Consider the following 15,494-nt stretch of genomic DNA (forward strand, 5'->3'; position numbering starts at 1 on the left):
AATAAAGGAAAAGCATGAAATTTCATAGTTTTATATACGGTATATGGATAGGCAGAAAGGGAGAGACAAAGAGGGAACTAATAATTGTGATAATTGTGACCACTGTTATGGGGGTGAAGAAAGAAGACAGAAACAACAAACTTTTACATTCTGAGAATCACACAGTCCCCTTTGAAATTTTGATAGCACTAGGTGCTGCCAACATTTAGGATTGCTCAGTCATTGTGAGATTAACTGCCAGTGACTATATTGATTTCAGTGCCTCTAATGTGGTAAGTTATTACCTAAAGAATGTAGAATGAGTAAGGAAGTGCTTACTAAAACATACTTTAGTGCATTACAAAATATCATAAGAAAGATTGCTGTTGTGTTATTCTGCCACTATTTTCAAATAATCTGTAGACGGATGCAAAAAATATATAGATTTTGTGCTACATCACTGGTCTGATGTTCCTGTGACAGGAACAGACTATAGAGCATATACATTTCTGTAGGAAACACTACAGACATGCTGAATAGGATTGAAAACAGGTGATATCAAGAACCATACAAATTCTCCACAAATCAATAGAACTTTCATGTTCAATGCAATGACTAAATGCACATGATCTGCCATTGTGTCCCTCGGTAACATGCGTACTTGTGATTTCTTGTGTCTCAGCAGCAAGAGTTTATTGAATTGCTTGATTTGATTTGATTTATTTCGTGTTCCATAGGTCCAACTGTATTGGATACACAAGGACATGGAACGAGTCAGTTTTTTACAAATACAATCTGATAATCTTATAGCATATACAGAAATTTGAGTAAATAATTATATAAAAATTTATACAGTAAATTCTTTGGGCAGCAATACAGAAAAAGAAAACACATATTTTCTTAGAGTCATTAAAACACTACAGAAAACAGATACGGAGCACACACAGATACAGAGCTCAGGCTAAATAAAATTCTTAGTGGCATTATGTCAACTTGTATTATATAATATTAAAATATTACAATTTATTTAGTTAAAAATTCATCTAGACTGTAAAAAGCTTTTTCTAGCAGAAATATTTTTGGTGCTTTCTTGAACTCACTCTTGTTATGAATCTTTGTCTTTATTTCGGGAGGAAGAGCGTTGAAGAGTTTTGCTCCAGTGTAGTGGACACCCTTTTGTGCCAAGCTCAAATTTCTGAGTTCACTGTGTATGTCATTCTTCCTCCGTGTGTTATGCTCATGATAATTACTGTTTGGTTGAAATATATCTATATTTTTACAAACAAAACACATGAGAGAAAAAATATATTGGCATGTAGTTGTGTATATTTTAAGATTACGAAAACTATTTCTACAAGAGTCTCTTGGGCGCAATCCACATATAATTCTTAAAGCTCGTTTCTGTGCAATGAACACTTTCCTTGCTAATGGCTGGTTGCCCCAAAAAATAATTCCAAACTCAATGAGACAATGAAAATAGCCATAATATGCCACTTTTGCAGTGTTAGATTCAACACATGTAGTGACAACCCGTAAAGCATAGGTAGCAGAGCTAAGCCTCTTACAGAGATCAATAATATGTGAAGACCAGTTCATTTTCTTGTCAATGTGCATTTCAAGAAATTTTGTTGTTTCCGTTCTAACTATTGGTTGATTACCACATGCCACACTTATCTCTCTCTCTTTTTCTGTTTTTGTACAGAATTGAATAAAGCAGGTCTTACTGGAATTTAATGAGAGACCATTCACCTTGAACCAATTAACCATATCTGAGAGTATGTGATTAATGGGTTCCTCAAGATTGTTGTCTGTTGTACTGCTCATAAAAATTGTGGTATCATCAGCAATTAATGTAAATTTATACGGCAGGCTTGTACATGATGGTAGATCATTTATAAAAATCAGGAATAATAGTGGCCCAAGAATTGAGCCCTGGGGCACTCCACATGTAATGGAACTCCATTCAGAATCTGAGGAAGTGTCATATACTCCACCCGAGCTATTCAACACAACTTTTTGTTTTCTGTCTTGGAGGTACAACTGTAGCCAATTTCCTGCAACACCACTTATTCCTGCTAATTTTGCTTTTTGCAAGAGAATCTGGTGATCAACACAGTCAAACGCTTTGGATAAATCACAGAAGACACCAAGTGCTAGCATTTTTTCATTAAGGGTTTCTAGGACTTCATTTGCAAGTGCGTAGACTGCGTCTTCTGTTGAACGGCCCTTTTGAAAGCCAAATTGGCTCTTGCTGAGAACTCCATTCTTAATGAGATGATCAGTAATTCTTACATGTATTAGCTTTTCTAGAATTTTGGAGAAAGCTGTCAGCAAAGAGATAGGTCGATAGTTAGTTAGTTCAGCTTTATCGCCCTTTTTGTACAGGGGCTTCACAATGGCATACTTAAGTCTACTGGGAACAACACCTTTCTGAAGGGAAGCATTGCAAATATGACAGAGAATGTTCCTTATCCACACACAAGAATATTTCAATAAATTACTAGATATATTATCAACCCCTGCAGAATTCGTACTTTTTAGAGACATGATGATTCTTTGAATTTCTTCTACAGTGACAGGATTAAGGTGCATTTCTGAAATTGCGTTTGAATATACGGCTTGACAAAGAGTTACAGCTTCATCAACATCGGGCTTGCAACCAATCTGTTGAGTTACTGATAGGAAGTGTCTATTAAAAATCTCAGCCACCGTTTTGGGGTTATCTACTAGGATACCTTCATATCTGTAAACAGGTAAATCCTCCAATAACATACATAACACACATTTAATTAATTTGACTTGTTTTCACACTCATTGTGACTAGCAGCACTACAATGACCAAATTCAGATTTCAATAAAATTTTATTCCCAGGCAGGCATTTTCAACACCCTATTAATCAGTATGGCAGTACCAGATACAATGAACTTTCACAATTGAGTTCTGACAGAACAATATCACATTAGTTTTAGGTTACACAGTCAGTTAACACACCAGATATCCTGATACATGACACTAATACACAGAAGTTCCTGATGGTGACAGAGAGATGGGACAGTGATGAATGTTATTCACTGATTCATTCAAAGAAGTTCATAAAAGATAATACAAGTTACTACATGAGTGACACAGAGATGTTGACCATACCCATGCTGGAGGCAGACTTTCATGGAGGTGTTACTCATAATTAGCTCACTTGGAACTGGTAATTTTCGATTGGAAGAGGTATTTATAAACTGGTATAATATTTTGTGATCATGAAAACTTTATTATAGTATGCAAAACTGTAGGTGGAAATTTGGTAATGTAGATAACATATTGCTTCCAGTAATGATCTGGTTTAACTAAAAGAGTATTAGTTGGAAATTATAAACATTCTTAGTTCTACACCATTCAAAAGAATTAGGGGAACACAAGAATCTACATTCGGTACATTAAATATATTTTGATACAGGCGGTATCGGTGATCTTATTGCTTGGCTTGAACTCTTTGCTTTCAGTGTATGTGACAATTAAAATCACTTTACATCTATGGACTGTGTTGTTGTGTAGAGATACCAATGTTGACAGCCATATGGATCTTGTCGTGGTCCATGGTCACCTTACCGCCACACAATAAACCGAGCAGATCCTGTTGGAGCATGTGGTGGATGCTGCATGTGGTTGTGGCCCTGCACACAGTTTTAATCTGCCAGGAAGTTTCATATCAGCACACACTCCACTGCAGAGTGAAAATTTCACTCTGGAAACATCCCCCAGGCTGTGGCTAAGGCAAGTCTCTGAAGTATCCTTTCGTCCAGGAGTGCTTGTCCTGCAAGGTTTGCAGGAGAGCCTCTGTGGAGTTTCAAAGGTAGGAGATGAGCTACTGGCAAAAATGAAGCTGTGAGGACAGGTTGTGAGTCTTGCTTCTGTAGCTCAGTTGGTAGCACTCTTTTGGTTATCCCATGCTCCCTGACTGCAAATTTGTATGTCAATCTGGTGGCTGACCTGTTGTGCTGCCATTCGTGTACAGCGTTCCAGTGGATGTATTCCAACATGATAATGCTGCCCACATACAACTGTTGTAAACCAACATGCTCTACAGAGTGTTAACACATTTCCTTGGCTTCCTCGATCACCAGATCTGTGTCTCCAAATTGAGCACATACGGGACATGATTGGACAACAACTCCAGCCTCATCCACAACTAGCATTAACCGTCCCTTTATTGACCAACCAAGCTCGACAGGCATGGAACTCCACCCCACAAACTAACATCTGGTACCTATACAACATAATGCATGCACATTTGCATGCTTGTTTTCAACATTCTGGTGGTTACACTGGTTATTAATGTACCAGCATTTCACATTTGCAGTGGCTTATCTCGTGCATATGTTAACGTGCGATCTTGCAATGTTAATCACTTTAAATATGTTACATTACTTTACATTAATCATTTTTTGGTGTTGTAATTTTTTTCCACCAGTGTATATATGAGTGGTCTTATGCCAGAGTGAACTAAGTGACATTTAAAAAAAATTAGTTCTTCACCATTTTAAAATGATATGGTTTCAGTTTGTCTTATGACAAAACAAGCTATCTGAGAACTCACCTCGTTTCATTGCTATAGCAAGGGATTTCTTTGGCAGAAGGTTGGTACTATTCATTCTCTTATTCCAAAGTGAACCATGCGGCATCACATGATGGCTACCACGGTATATAGCTCAGGCGCACGTTCCCGCGCAATGGCAGAAAACGATGATAATTGTGAAGACGAGTCATTTAGTTCTAGTTCTTCTGATGTATATGAACCTAGTGATGGTGCCTCTCAATCATCAAATGGTAAGTGGATTTTAATAACTAGTGATACTTTAGTTTATAGAATAAACTCGTTAATTGGAGGTTATGTTGTTTACCTCACATGCCAGAATGAACCATGACCACAAGTAGTAAATCTAAGATCACTGCACAATTGATAGTGAGTGTATGTCAATATTTCAGCCAGTGCTGCCATAAATAATGAGGGGAGAGGAAAATTGACCCTGTGGAAAGAGATACCTCTTTATATAGGGCGGGAAATGCGATTTAATATGGAGATGGTTCACTCTGGCAGAAGAGTTCCTGAAAGAATTGTATTTTGCATATTCGTCAGCTACCAAAATAATTAAATGGAATATCATAACTTGATCTCATGACTGGCATTCTTAATTAGTCAGTTTTCAAAACAAAATTGTAGATCTAAGTAATTTGTTTTTCAGATCAACATGAAATTTATGGCAGTAAAAGAAACAAAGAAAACAGGGAACAATGGAAGAAAACCCTAAGGAAGAAGAAGTGAAATAGTGGGGAAACTTACGCTAACAGTAAAGGGGAGACTGTCCCAGGAAAGACATTTGTTGATTTTAATTGTTCATGTAGACAAAAATGCTGCCAAAAATAAATTGTGAGGAGAAAAGAAAGTTTTTTGACACATTTTATGGAAGTGGCGTCTTGGGATGTGCAGACATCAATAATATATGGTTCAGTTAAAAATATTCCCATCAAAAGGAAGCGTTCTAAAACTGACAAGAAGAAGTTTTCTAGGAACTATTATACTCCTAGTGCGGATGGAAATGATATGAAGGTGTGCAAAAAAACTTATCTAAAGATACTACAGATTTCTGGCAGCACTATGCATCAAGCCGTAGCCAAAGCAAAGACAAGCTCTTTATGTGACCAGCGAAGAAAACACGTACCTCATAATAAAAGTGCTGACTCAGCTATTATTCACATCCTTAATCATATTAGTAGTTTTCCCAGTACATCGAGTCACTACTGCAGAAGAGATTCGTCAAAAAAGTACTTCGACAGTAGACTTGATCTTAGTTTGATGTACAGATTATTCATTGATAAGCTGAAAGAAGAAGATCCCAATGTTAAACCTCCCAGCCAATCACTGTACGAAAAAGTATTTAGACGAGACTTCAATCTCAGTTTCAAGCCTCCTCAAAAGGATACGTGTCAAACATGTGACAGGCTAAACAAGCTAATTACAGCGGAGGAGACACTTAGAGCTGGTGAGGCAGACACTGATAAGCTACGAAGATTAAGAAAGGAGCAGGAATTGCACCACAGGAAGGCTGAAGCTGCAAGAGATTGTCTGAAAAGTGATATGGAGAACTCCAAGACAGAGGATAATCTTACAGTTTTTTCATTTGATTTGCAGAAAGCATTATTGCTGCCAAAATTGATAACAGGTGTTGCATACTATAAACATCAACTCTCCTGCTTTAATCTTGGAATTCATGACTTTAAAAGTGGAAAGGCAGTAATGCATTGCTGGAATGAAAGTATTGCTTCAAGGGGAGCTGAAGAGGTAGGCTCTTGTGTATTGAAGTATGTCAAATCTCATGATATTGGTCCAAGGATGGTAGTATGGTCAGATTCGTGTGGGGGGCAAAACAGGAATTTTAAAATTATGACAATTTGGATGTATTTGGTTCAGAGTGACAAAACTAACACTGAGGAAATTACGCACAAATTTGCTGAACCTGGTCACTCGTATCTTCCAAATGACAGTGATTTTGGGGATATAGAGAGGAAACTATGGCATTATCCAGAAATATTTGCCCCAGAACAACTTTATTATATTATTGAGAATGCCAGAGTGAAGAAAGGTAAATTTGAAGTGATAAACACGCACGAAGGCGGTGTTAGTAGGTGGTACCAGGATCGTGGATGTTATCGTTGATCGACCTATAAGCGAATGCAAATATGAATTATTTAAAATTTTCATTTCGTATCTTCGCTTTGTATTGGTTTGGCTTCCTGTAGTGCATGTGTGATTTGTGAGTGTAATTTTTAACCTAGTCTGTTATGTAAAATATATTGCTATGCCTAAATGAAAGCGTACATTTTCTGATGTCCTTTCCTGCAAATCTCCAGCTTTCAAGAAAGGGATAAATGAATTTGAAGCAGAATGTAAAATATGTGGAGCTTGAATGTACATCTCAGTGTCCAATAAAGATAAGAAATAACTCGACAGATTAACTGTCATTGTTTTATTTCATTGTTTCATAATCATTCAATTTATTTGTATTAGGAAGGTTAAAGTGCAGTTTACATGTTGTCAGCTGCTGCTTGAATTGTAGATGTTGGTAGTGGTGCGTTGAATGAAGGGAGGTGAATGGTCTTACATTTTTCGCTTTGTAAACAATTCCGTGCTGTTGACATAACAAAACAATTAACACCACACTGTAACCACAATCAATGTTATTAATTTTTTTTTATATTGCTCAGTTAACCACCAACTGACCATCAGTAACAATTGACAACTAGTTTTAATTCCTGGCAGAAACACGCAGTCTTATAGGCTGCCTGAATGCTATAAAATGAAATGCATGTTGCTTTGTCACCGAAATGTTAAATTTCATGCACAGGTGGCCAAGATCTTGAAAATCACATTGCCAATCAGAAGCTTAAAAAAAACCTTCAGGCTTCCAGTTCAATGTCTAGGATAGAGAATTATTTCAGAAACAACAATCTACTTCTGCTATTATCCACAGAGTTCTTGCTGCAGAAGGAGCATTAGCAAATGGTTCAAATGGCTCTGAGCACTATGGGACGTAACTGCTGAGATCATCAGTCCCCTAGAACTTAGAACTACTTAAACCTAACTAACCTAAGGACATCACCCACATCCATGCCAGAGGCAGGATTCGAACTTGCGACCGCAGTGGTTGCGCGGTTCCAGACTGTAGCGCCTAGAACCGCTCGGCCACTTCGGCCAGCGAGCATTAGCATTCCATAACGTTAGGCATCATTTTGGCTACAGATCAATGGATTGTAGGCCAAAATTAAATGAAGCAATTTATTTTGACTGGGATGTTGCTAAAAAGATTTTCTCAGCCAGAACAAAAACTCAAAGTATTGTAAATAATGTGATTGCTCCGCATGCCTTGACTGTAGCAATGGAAGATATGAGTGGCATATCTTGTTTTGGTGTCTCTACTGATGGAAGTAACCATGGCAATATAAAAATGTTTCCGATTGTTATACAATATTTTGACTACAAACAGGGTGGTTTGAAAACAAAAGTAATTGAGCTAAAATCTACTCTAAATGAAACATCTGAGACAGTTGCAGAGAACATTACAGAAACTTTACAGCATTTGGGTATTGTTAATACGTGTTTGTCATTTACTGGTGATAATGCAAACACAAACTTTGGTGGTATTAACCACAAGGAAGGCAATAATATATACAGCAGATTAAAGATATCTCTGAAAAATGAGCATTTAATTGGAGTGGGATGTCCAGCTCACATTTTACACAATACAATTCAGCAGGGAGCTGATTGTCTTTCTATTGATTTAGAGTGTATTATTGTAAAAATACATAATTATTTTTCTATTCACACAGTTAGAACAGAACAGTTGCAATCTTTCTGTGAATTTGTTGAAGTTAATTACAAACAAGTCCTGTCTCATGTGAAGACTAGGTAGCTGTCTCTTTTTCCAGCCATTGAAAGGTTACTGGAAATGTATGGTGCTCTTAAAGCTTACTTTCTCTTTGAAAGCAAACCACCAAAGGTTTTGTTTCAATTTTTGAGAACAGGCTGAGTGAAGCTTACTTATGGTATTTGCATTCATTGATGTCTTTGTTCAGTACAAGTATTCTGGAATTAGAAAAGGTGGACAACTTTGGTTGATGTCATTGGAATTTTAGAGTCAATATGTAAGGTGCTTGAAGACCGATTAAGTGAAAAATTCATTTGCCTTAAAGTCAAGCAGATCCTGAAAATTGCAACAGAGGAACGCTTAGAGAAAGAAGTCAAACTTTTATTTTACTTTATCAATCATGCCATGAATATTTGAAATGGTGGCTCTGTATGTTTGAGGACTTCTCATGTTTTAGATGGATGTCATTTAACAATGATTTTTGCTACATTGATGTTGAGAAAAGCTTTGTGTATTTGCAGGAGAAATGTAAAACCTTTGAAATTGAAGATGCAAAATGTTTTGATCAGTTCTGCAATTTCAGGCAATTTCTAAAAAGGAATAATGATGATCCAGAATTTAGGACTTTATCTTGTAGTAAAAAATGGGCAAAGTTTTTTGTGACAGTAAGTCAGTTGATTGTCACTCAGAGTTGCTGAAACTTGCTGAATACTTTTTCAGTATTTCAGGGCATAATGCTAATGCTGAAAGAATATTCTCTCTCATTACCACACAATGGACTGATGAGAGGAATAGATTAAACCTTGAATCAGTGAAAGGTCTGTTGATGGTCCAATATAATTTAAAAGAATTTTCATGTGTGTCATTTTACAATTATCTCTTAAGTAAGCCTAAACTTCTGCAAAAAATTGTTTCCTCCAAGAAGTATCAATAATTGTTAAGGAATTTATGTATGTTATGTCTATAAATAATAGACCCATTTATTAAAATTGAATGTATGTTTGATGGAGAATACCGCAGATGAGGATACCACCGGTCAGCTTTGGACAAGTCACGTGTAAGTAGCCAATCAGGAGTGGCATTTAGGCAGCCGTCTTTGTTAAATCTTAAAACTACATGTAAATATAAAAAAAAATTGATGCCACACTGTCACCACAATCAATATTTTTAATTTAAAATTTAAAAAAAAAATATTGCTCTGGGAATCACCACCTGACCACCAGTAACAATTAACTACTAGTTTTACCAGTTATTCCTGGCAGTCATGTGACTTGTCCAAAGCTGACAGGTGGTATCCTCATCTGCAGTTGACCCATTTCATGTGTCCTCTTTTTTCTTCCTTTGTCCTCCTGGCAGTCATGTGACTTGTCCAAAGCTGACAGGTGGTATCCTCATCTGCAGTTGACCCATTTCATGTGTCCTCTTTTTTCTTCCTTTGTCCTCCTTTTTGAAGCTGTTTGTCCTCCTTTTTAAACAATTTCATCTGGTCACCCTAATCATACAGATGTTTTACTACAGCAAAATAATATTCTCTTGTATAAATCTATATTTTACCATTTACTTACCAGTGTCTGCTATACTCTCAAATTCTGTTCCTTTAAAAACTTGTTAACTAAGAAGTGCATTCGCAAAACAAACTACTACAAAGACATGGTCCATAATCATTTCTGATTAACATATCATTTTCTTATTTTCTTTTACTAACTTCATTATTTCATTACATTTTGTCACTTCACATACACTCCATAATATTCAGTTTCGCACATCACTACATATAACTCATTATATTTGTCGATTCATTATTCCATTAAGATTCATGGTTACCACTTGAAATGTTCCATGTTGTGTGCCAGTGGACAATTCAAAGAATTTTTTGGTTGCCTTTGTCTACTGATTTTTTTTATTTGCCTTTATATATGTTGCAATCAACTGGGCAGACTGACCATGAAGTTATTTCGTAGCTGTGGACTTCATCTTTTTCTGTGCTAGCTGAAATGTCGTTTTAGAAAAACCAACTTCTGCTAACTGACATCCCCTTCCTCTTCTTAAGAGATGTGTGTATTGTTTCTTAGTTACAATTTGTGGCACTTCAATTGCAGACAGTTTACAAACTTTTATATGGACAATACTTGTCTTTAGAAATCCATCAGTGCCCTCTTAGGTCTAGTTAATGAATGCTGACTTCCTGTATTGTGTCGTTATCACTATTGCCACATAGTTCTAGATTCCATGGCTCACAGTCCACTTCAGAGTCAGAACAGCAGTGGCTTGGAATAATTGCCCAACTAACAGGTGCGGAAACATGCAGAAATACTGCCCTTGTTGCCCCATCCAGCAGATATGCTGCGTCTGTTTGAATGCAGGCACATCCACAAAAGAGACAAAAATTTTGTGACAGTATGTGTGTCAAAAGAACTACTTAGCTAACAAGAAAACACTTGTCGAGGTCATGGCCATCATTCATCGATTAGAGAAAGACATGGGGCAACACTTCACTTTTCCCATAGTGATGTTACATCACATATGCTGTATACTAAAGAATTATGTTAGATTAGTATGAATGGTTGATGTATTTAAAGTGCAAGAATTTATATTGCATGTTAAGTCACAAACAGAGTGGGTAGTTTATTCGTAAAATGTGGTTTAAACGAGATATCATTTTTTCTGGTTTAAAGAAGTTAGTACAGCTTTGGCAACCACTCACAGAAGATAAATGTGGGAAATATGTAGTCAAACTTCTTTTACATGAATATAACAACAATCCCATATTTGAAGAAACAGTTACACAGCACTTTGTATTCACAGTTTAGTTAAAGCTGATTTTTACTATAAGCAACAAAAATCGTCAAGCAGTAAGTGTATTAGCATGTGAGTGTAAGAATTCCAAGATACCTAAAAAGGCTTCTGTAAGATGTATGGTTATCTACTTTACAGAGTATTCTTATTGCTAACTTCTCTGAACAAACACTTTATTTCCTTCAGATTCACTTCCACAGAAGATGAACTCCATAAGACAACATGGGCTGGAAATATGCAATATTACCCAACACTCTTGTCTTTAGATCAAAACAGGGTGAGACGTTTGTAGGGTTGTAACACAGAACTAAGCTTCTTGAGTAGTTTATCCTGGAAAAAAAAGTTAAAACCAAGTCATCCATTTTAACTTTTTATCCAGCTTATTCCAATAAATATTATAATGGTGGTTATAATTAAACATTTGCTACTTGAGAGGGACCCCATGAAAAATGAGTGATCATAGGACAATGAAAATTTGCGGAAACATTTGTAAGGACATGTGGAAGATAAATGATGAATTAACAACTAAAAGAAATATGTCTTAATTTCCACATGAGAGTGTAACATTTGTTAAGTATATGCCGTGTTTACGTTCCAGGTTACAAACATTGCTCAATGTGATGGCTGTCTGCATCCACAATAGAGATACCATGTTGCAATTGCTCAGCACACTTTTCAAATGGTGGACCATGGAATGTTCGGCTGTTGTGACACACCTTGTGCACTGCTTGAAGATCGCACACTGCATCCAGCATTCTCACCCATGGCAACAGTAACTTCTTCCACAACTTGTGACACAATGGACTGTTGGGCTCTCCCTGGAGCAATTCCCGAATTGCCAGTTAATTTGAACTGTATTCTGTTATTGTGTCAGTACTTGTAAAGAGCAGCAGCACTATTGCTGTTGTTTTGATAAAATGGCTGTGCAAGTAAATCTCTGCTCATCTTGTGCAGGCTCATGTTGATTGTCTGCAACTGTAATGCACTCTGATGCTTGTGTTTCAAACCTAATTTGCTGTGCCAGTACTGGCACCTAATGGGAAGTCATGATGTGTAACACTAATAACAATGCAAATCCTGCAGTGCACAGTGTGAACACTATTCCTTTAAAGTTTGGTACCCATCTTCTGGGACTTAACAATTGAACCCCTTTTTCACCTTCCTGATGGGGATGATAGGTCAGGAGTTGTCACCTATGCAGATGACCTATTACTTGTAGTCACTGCAAATAACTGAGTGCAGCTAGAAGAGAAAGCCAGTGGAATACTACAAGCAGTTACACCATGGTGTCACAACAACAAACTCAGGTTAACCAAAATCAAAACAACATACACATTACTGAAAGGACCATTCCATTACTGAAAGGACCATTCCAAAGGAATCTTTCAGTTAAAACAAGGGACACATACATCAAATGAGCACATATTACACACTGTCCTGGGGTACACATAGATTAGAAATTAAATTTGCATAAACACATAAGGTTAAGCACAGAACAAAGCAGAAAGAATACTACATAAACTGGTGAGACTAAATTCAAAACATTGCAGACTACCTCTACCAATCACACAGACATACCACTGTTAAAATCAGTACTCAGCTTTGCTACTAGCATGTAGACACACAGACTGAATCTGGTCACCAAAAAAGCATCAGTCAGACAAGGGCAGAAAAATGTCCTACTTACGCTATCTGGAGCCTTTGGCACCACCTCAGTGGATGCATTGTGTGTGTTTGGGATGTGCCCCATAGATATCACAGTTAAATATGGAGCTGCATGGTAGTGGTTAAAGGTGGGGAGACTAGGTAAGATACATACAATAACTGGTGTACCAATACTGATGACACTCCACCTTAAAAGTTGGCATATGGATACTTGGCAAGATGAGTTGGAGGTAAATAATAAAGGATGTAGACTGGAAAACTTCCTCCGCAGTTGAGAATGAAACATACCAATCACAACCATGCTATTGTACATTTCTTAACTGGACACCACCCTTATCTCACACACTTACACTGCGTGAGTCTGAGACAGATATCTACATGAAAGTGCAAGGAAGAATCTTCCCCAGAACACACAGTCTTCTTCTTTGGGCAGTATGTGAACATTAGACATACACTGCACTTAGACTACACTGAAGCAGACATACATATATACACAGCAACAAGAGACAAAGAACAGTGGCCACAGCATAATTCATTAACAAACAGTATTTGAAAAACAACACATGAAGAGTACCTGCAGACATGGCATAAGAGATATGCCTCTGTGCAACATAGCAGTAATCTCCACAGGGTAGACAGCGATACACACAGTGTCAGTGAAAACAGTGACACTGAAGGTGAACAGGAGGGGGAGGAAGACGAGATGTAGTAGTAAATGAGACACTTTATAAATAAGATATAATATGCTAAAATGCTCTGACAAATTGTACATATCAGTCAAATAATAGTTAAGGATAATAAATACTAAGCATAGTATAAGGTGCTGGTGATCTAGCCAAGACAGCACCCAATGTTGTACACAGATATGAGTACCTAATGTTAATGCTTAGGATTAGATTAGCAATACTATTTCTCCACTACTAACTAAATTGTTTTTGTCGTGACTGGTCGTCAACAGCTCAAAGAAACTATTCTGAGGTATTCACCACCAGTCACAGTCAGTGATGGCACTAACAAATCTCTCCTCTGTCCTATCATCTTGTTACATTCTTCTTGAAACAAAATTTTATTTATAGTTCAACCTGAAATTATCATTATGTTAAAAAAGTATTATTCTTTGTCAAATGTTGCAGACAAAAACAAAACAAAAATCTTCAAAAAAGATGACATATAAGACTTATCTTTAAACATCAGTTAACTGGTCCGTAAATCTGCAATAAATAAATAAATAAATAAATACCCGTATGGTAAATAGTTTCCATCTACACTGGCTCAAGTAGTGAAAGTTTAATTACAACTACCCTGTACATGGTGTTTCATTCAGTGTGTAGCCATTTATGTCTATTTCTGGTGCTAAACTATCTCTTTGTTAGTATTTGTTTCACATCTTATATGAGATTTTCCATTAATCATTTAAACTATCATTATTGCTTGTTTGAAACTGCATAATATGAATCTTTGTGAGATTAAGACTTAAATGGTTGACTGTGAATGACTTGTAGGTCTGTACAGCTATCATCTCAGCTGTGTCTACTAGGGTTTAGTCTGAACCCTTGATAAGTATGCTTGTACTATCAACAAACATTACAGTTTTTGAGCAGTTCTTTTTAACTGTGAAGTGCAGACTTGTACAGTGTGAGCCACAATTGTAATTTCTTTTGGATCACAACTCCATTGTCCAAACATTGGGAGGGTAGCAAGTTGCATATGTAAGTTTCTCTCTGTGCTTCTATAGTTTATTTCTTGAGTTAATCATACAAGGATGTGTGCATGCTATGTGCTGATGCAGCAGGAGTTGGCTGCAATTTGCAAACAGCTGAATGTGCTTTTCACTACATCAGTGTCTTCAGGCTGCTGCCTTGGGATGTTGGGGTAAGAGAGAATCCAGTGTGTCACATGGGACACTCCAAGGGGTTGCTTGTTTCGCTTGCATTGGCAGTAGTTCATGCAAAATGCTCAGCCAGCGTCTGAGATTGTCCACTCTCGGGCGGCATTTAAACCATTGAAGAGCCACACACCTCATAAATGCTGGTACTTTGACTGATTTCTGTGATGTTACTGGGTCATTCTCAGCCATTGACCTATCTCTCTGCTCTCCAGCCCTCGCTGACGCTGTTCACTGGGAGGTCATTGACGACCTTCATTCCAGTGACCACTTCCCGATCCGCCTTCAGCTACTCGATGGTGTGTTTCTGGAACAGAAGCCACCAACGTGGATGATTGGCAGGGCTAACTGGACGCTGTTCAGCCAGTTGGCTGTGTTTGAACAACATGACAGCATTCAGGAACGGCTAGATCACATCATGCATATGATCCATCACGCTGCTGATCTGTACATACCAACGTCTTTCGGCCCACTTCAGAGGTGACCTGTCCCTTGGTCGACATAAGAGTGCCATTTAGCCATCCATGGCAGGCATGCAGCTCTTCAACAGTTTAAATGCCACCCAAAAGCAGACAATCTCTCAACCTTTCGATTCGCGAGAGCCAAGGCTCGTTTTCATTAAAGAGAGCAAAAAGCAGTCATGGCTTGAGTTCCTGAACTCCGCCGATTGTTCCACTTGTTCCTCAAAAGTATGGGAAGCCATCCATAGGATTTCCAGTAAACACAGCCATTTACCAAAAGTTGCAGTTTT

The 15,494-nt window shown here is 37.4% G+C and overlaps 1 protein-coding gene across 1 annotated transcript in view; it reads left to right on the forward strand.

Moving 5' to 3' along the window:
• Window positions 1-15,494, forward strand: part of LOC124789345 (dynein axonemal assembly factor 11) — a 230,272-nt gene that overhangs the window by 166,907 nt on the left and 47,871 nt on the right. The window lies entirely within an intron of this gene.

The sequence above is a fragment of the Schistocerca piceifrons genome, chromosome 3, assembly GCF_021461385.2.
Source record: "Schistocerca piceifrons isolate TAMUIC-IGC-003096 chromosome 3, iqSchPice1.1, whole genome shotgun sequence".
NCBI lineage: Eukaryota > Metazoa > Arthropoda > Insecta > Orthoptera > Acrididae > Schistocerca > Schistocerca piceifrons.